Here is a 6,088-nt window from a genome sequence, read left to right on the forward strand (position 1 = left end):
TGTGTTGCTCTATCTTCATGCGAGGCAGATTTATGGCAGCCACTGCGGCAGCATGTCAGGGGATATGGCTTCGTAATTTGCTGGGAAACATTACAGATAATGTTATTGGTCCGGTGGTTCTGTATGTTGATAACAGGTCAGCTATAGATTTGGCAAAAAACCCTGTTTTTCATGGTCGTTCCAAGCATATTGACATCCGTTATCACTTCATTAGAGAGTGTGTGGAATGAGGTGAGATTGTGATCAAGCATGTCCACACTGGAGAGCAGAAAGCAGATGTTCTTACCAAAGCTTTGTCCATTGTTAAGTTCGAAAGGATGTGCAGGCTTTTGGGAGTTAAAGATTTAGCTCAAGTAGTTTAGATTAGGGAGGTGTTTGTTGGTTTAATCTAAACTAAATAAATTGTTCTTGTCTGATTATTCAACTGGGTCGTGTGCCATGACTTGGTATGCAACGTCTTTGAGAGTTTGTAGGAGTCTAGTGGAATAAAGATAGGAGGTGGAGAATTTATAGGTAGCAGTTTGTGTTAGTTCCTAGTTTGTAGCAGTAGTTTTGTTTTGCTTTATATTTCCTTCTGTAATTCAGTATCATCAAAATGAGACTAGTTTTGAGTTCTCACGTTCTTGTTTTCTCAGTTTAATACATAAACACCTGTATCTATATATTACTCTAAGTCACATATATACATCTGGGAGCTATATTGCAGAACCTGTGTCTATAACATATGTGTTTCTTTGGGGGCAAAGTCTGGGATTCCTTCAAATTGATTATGAGCCTTCGTAGCCTATTTATATTGATTAGTTTATTTTGTCAATTAGGGTTTTAAATTTCTCGGGTATGATTTTTATTTTAGGGGTTTCAGATGCTCAATTAAGGTAATTGGGTTGAAGGAACGACTATTATTGGAATTTTTCTCTGGTTTTGAAAACATTCGAGAAGTAAATTGCAAGTATTAAGGTCATAATAGTCTATAGTTAATCGGTCTTTATCTTCATGATCTCTTTCAACTCGCTCTAAGTATTTGTATCTTTATATTTTAAGTAACATCTGTGTTTCAGAGTTTGTATCTATAGTTTCGATGTGATTCTTATTTAAGTGTATATATTGTGTCATTTTTTCTATTTTGAGTGATTTAGATTTGTTGATGCTTTGAAATTGATTTATTTTTTTCATTTTGTAGCTATTAACATATCAAAATATTAGTATTCTAGATTCTTATTTCAATTATTTTGATCGGATAATGGATTAAATTTACAAGGTGTGTGATTTTGAGTAGAGTAGTTTAGTTTAGTCTTATTATTTTCTCCTCATTAGCTTTGTGCATGATTAGCATTCCAGGAATGGAGTTATAACAAGTATACATGTATAACCAGGCCTGGTGCATGTGAACTCTTAAGAATTTAAGACAAGTAATATCATTTACATTATTGATTATTATATATCCTCTATATTCCTTTATTAATATTGGCTTCAAATTCTTGAAATTTAAAGAACATATATGATTTTCAGTTCTGATAAATTATATAGAAAAGTTTACTAATTCAATATTTGTGTACTGTGGGGCAGACTAGAAGTTGCTCATAATTTGAATTTCAAAAATATGAAATGTATACTTGTTAATTACATTCAATTGTCTTGATACGAAAATGAAGATCATAAGCTACATATTCACTGATAATGCCAGACATCATTAGTTAGCATACATCGCCAATAAATTAGCCAGGAAGCATATCAGCATTCATTATCGCAATTTAAGTTTTACCAAGATACATGTGTTTGCTGCATATGGCAGGGAAAGGTGAGATACATGTGTTTGTTGCATATTGCAGGGAAAAGTGGGAAAGGTGAGATGTTCAATGAAAGGCCACCCTGGAGCACAGGATGCTAGTTCGAAAGTAGGGATGGAAGCATTCGGCTTGAGCAATAACCTTCTTGGTTGGATCCTTTTTGGTATGTTTGGTTTGATTTGGTCACTTTATTTTGTTTACACCTCTGGCCTTGATGAAGATGAGGAATCTGGTTTATCCCTGTAAGTTAAACTTGTACACCTCTTTGATATCAGCAACAATGTAAAACCGGTACATTATGAACTGTTATATTAAACTAGCCTTGATGAACTGCTGTATTGTCAAAAGAAGCTGGAACTAGATCCAGCAAAGATCAATGTTAATGGAGGTGCAATGGTTCTGGCACATCCTTTGGGAGTAACAGGTATGTGTTTCAAAGACAATGGTTACGTTTAAACTCTATATATTTTAATCTTTATCTGCTTCATCTCCCATCTCCTTTGGGAATAACAGGTATGTGTACTAGTGACGCAATTCTAATTTCATAAAAGGTTCTTCACCTACCATCTTTCTTCACATTCCTCGTCATAAGAAATTGAATGTTGTTCACAAATTTCATTTCATTGTATCGAATAAAGGGTTAAATAAAATTGACTCATTTTTATGCATCTGATCTGTACATTATACCTGTATGATGCTCACATATTTACGTTGACACACTTTGACTAGTTCCTTAATTACTTTCACAGGTAGATGTTGTTAACACTGTGGGTTGTGGTGATAGCTTTGTAGCAGCTATTGCATTTGGATATATTAACAACCTACCTCTAGTACATACACTGACAGTGGCAAATGATGTAGGTGCTGCTATTGCCATGGGCTCTAATGCTGGTAGGAACGTGGAAACAATGGAAAATGTCATGAAGCTCTTAAAGAGATCAACCATCAATGAAGATGACAAGTATTTGAAGGATGTTCAGATTAACGGAATAGATGGTCAGGAGGTCACATTCCTTTCAAAAAAAGGCCGTAAATGGCCCTAATAACCAACTAATCCTTGTTCCTGTGCAAAAGGTAGTTTCAGAGGTTTTGCCAAAGCTCGAATTTGGACTACTTAAAGGGAATGTTCTAGTTTGATGTCACGTTCAGCCCGAGTATATTTCAATTTCCAGAATTCCAGAATATAATTAACACGGAATATACAAGCACTCTGCCATACTCTGTGATACTAGATAACTTGTTGATACTAGAATGTATTTTTACAAAACTTGATTCATTTTATTGTAATAATTCATGAGTTCATATTTATTGATTTAAATTGAGTTATTAATGTAATTATTTTTGGAGTATCTCAATTTATTTTTAGATTTAAACATTCGACTATTTATGATTATATTTATGAAAATAAAAGGAAAAAAGAACAAAACAAATTATTCAATATGAATTTTTAAGAATTATTTATATGGGCCCCATATACGGGGCCCAAATTTTTGAAAAAAATTCTAAGATGTGTTGCAACACACTACGTATGTTACTACTGAGGCCAAAGTACGTTGCTATTTAGATCTATTGTAACAGAATTTGTTGTGTTGCAATAAAGTAGCTTCTATGGTGCTATAGATACATATACTAACTAGCTATGGGTCAACATAACTTTGATGTTTCCTTAGCCCTTTTTGGGCTTTTTAACAATATTTTTTCGGGTCTATAACAACACAGTTAGGGTGCTTAAAGCAATCTATGGCGTAGTCCACATATCATTTATATTTTATCTTCTTATTTGTTTAATTATACTATTAAATTTATTTTATGTTTATGTGTGACCTTTTTTTAGAGACATATGCAGAGGAATTATATTTTTCTTGCTAGTTGCAACAAGTTCCACAAACAATGAAGAAAGTGCTACAAGTCCCTTATGTTTCTCCTCTTCATCAATCTACTTGTGTAAGCTTTCTTTGTTATTTTTTAACTTTACTATGCAAATATATAACATAAATATAAATGTAGATAGTACAAGTGAAGCCCCCATAACTATTTAACTTTATATTAGAGGACACATGGTTGAAAATGAGATTTCTTACTTGATAAAGATGTAGGCTCTATTTGGGACAAATTATAGTGTTGTAAAAACTTATATTTCAATACATGAACAGGTAGGCTCACCATTTTCAGCCTCACTAGAACCCGCTACTGATGTAATAGATCTGTAACTATTCGGAAAATATATAGTTATGGTCTTTCTTGAATCCAGTAGTAATATTGTTGGTGGTGGCATTGATAGCGGTAATTTTACTTGTCCAATTGGTGGCACTAGTAGCCGTAATCTTAGAAGTGGAATTGGTGGTGGCATTGTTGGTGGTAAAGTTCGTGCTAACTTTAATAATGGTATCAGCGGTGGTGGCATTGGTGGTAAATTTAATAATGGTATCAGCGGTGGTAGCATTGGTGGTATATTGGGTAGTCTTAATAGTGGCATTGGTGGTAGCATGACTAGCATCTTTAGTGGTTACATTGGTGGTATTAAAGACGATAATATTAGTAGTTGATTTGGTGGCATTGATGGTGACATTGGTCGTGCTGCTCTTATTAGTGCATTTGATGGCATTGGAAACAGTAATTTTAGTAGGAGAATTAGTGGTCGTATTGTTGGTGTTGGTGTTAAAGTTCGTGCTACTTTAAGTAGTTCCATTGGTGGCCACTTTAATGGTGGTATTACAGTTGGTACAATTGATGGTATATTGGTTAGTCTTAGTAGTTGCATTGGTGGTGGCATTGGTGGTAACATTGCTGGTAGCTTTAGTGGTGGCATGGCTAGTTGCCATAGTGATAGGATTAGTGGTATATTGGTTAGTCTTAATGGTGGCAAGGGTGGTAGCATTACTGGTAGCTTAAGTGAAAACTTTGGTGGTGGCATGGCTGGTAGACTGGTTGTATGTTCGTTAATATTCAGAGGTAGTTGTTTTAGTTATGGTCTTGGTGCCAGTACGATTGGCCTATTAGCATCGCAAATGGTGAAAACCTTAATAGTGGTGGCATTGGTGGTAGTGCTTATAATATGAGTGGGGGGCTGGTGACATTAACCCGCCTTATAGTGTTGACCAACTACCTTCACATCGACATCAACATCAACATTATCCTAATAATTTCTTGGAGCTCCTGATGTGGTTATTTCTAATTTGGTTGCTTGTGTTACTCTCAACTCTACTATCATTTTTACAGAGGATGAACCCATGTTCACAATAGCATTTATGACTTAAAGGAGAGAAAACAGTTGAGGTTCTCCAAGAAGTTCAGAAAACTTACGTTCTTTAAGTGACCTATGGAGTAAAATATTATTTTATGGAGTTCTATGGAGTCCACCTATGGAGTAAAATATTATTTTATGGAGTTCTATGGAGTCCAGTTTTTTGTCGTCCATTGGAGTCCTTGGAGTATATTATATGAGTATATACTAGCCTATAACCCGTGCGATGCACAAACTAATTATAACATTTGTAATTTTATAATTTTAATAATTTATAAAAAAAATTATAAAAAAAATAATTATATATATAGAGATTAATAAACTTAAATATTTACTTATTATTTTGTATGTATTATATTATTGAAAGATTCAAAATTTAGATAGTTAAAATCTTACAAATTTCTCTTATCATAGCCTATAGGTCGCTTTGTTATAAAAAGGTTGGAGTCCGAATAACAGTGGTTTATGTGGATGATTTGGTATTATTTTTTAAAAAATATTCTTTTTAATTTGCGTCTTGATTTATTAATTATTTTGTTATATTATAATTTAAATTACTAAAATTAATTTTGGAAGTGTTTAGTTCCCTACAAAAGAGGCAAAAAATAAGTTAAGTGTGATTATAAATTAAGTTGAATACTAATTCATAGAGTTTGTACTTATATTAGTTACATGATTTAATTTTTATAATTAAATTATATTTTTTAAACTATGTTTTGGTAAAATTTATAATTTTATAATTTTATTATTGTATAAAAATAAATTATAAAAGATACTCCTTGATTATAAGAGCTATTTTGACTTACACGCTTTTTAAGAAATTTAAGGTTGAATTCAATATGAACCACAAAAAGGAGATAGTGGAGGTTAAAGTAAGTGTATTATATAAATGTATGGTTGGAAGAATCTTAAATATACCTGTTTTGGAAATCTTAAAATAAGTAACTTATAACTTAAACCGAATAAGTGCCTGATAAGTGATAAGTTAATAACTGCTTATAAGTTATACAAGTGTTTGGATAATTTAACTTATAAGTCAGATTTTTTTATTTAAATG

General features: G+C 32.7%; 1 long non-coding RNA gene across 1 annotated transcript; it reads left to right on the top strand.

The window, feature by feature from the left end:
• The first annotated feature begins 1,910 nt into the window (after positions 1–1,910).
• Positions 1,911–3,093, top strand: LOC141668102 (uncharacterized). The gene is made up of 2 exons (XR_012552920.1): positions 1,911–2,211; positions 2,649–3,093. It is a non-coding gene; the product is annotated as an uncharacterized LOC141668102 (long non-coding RNA).
• Positions 3,094–6,088: the final 2,995 nt, after the last annotated feature.

Source organism: Apium graveolens, chromosome 6, assembly GCF_009905375.1.
Source record: "Apium graveolens cultivar Ventura chromosome 6, ASM990537v1, whole genome shotgun sequence".
NCBI classification, from domain to species: Eukaryota; Viridiplantae; Streptophyta; class Magnoliopsida; order Apiales; family Apiaceae; genus Apium; species Apium graveolens.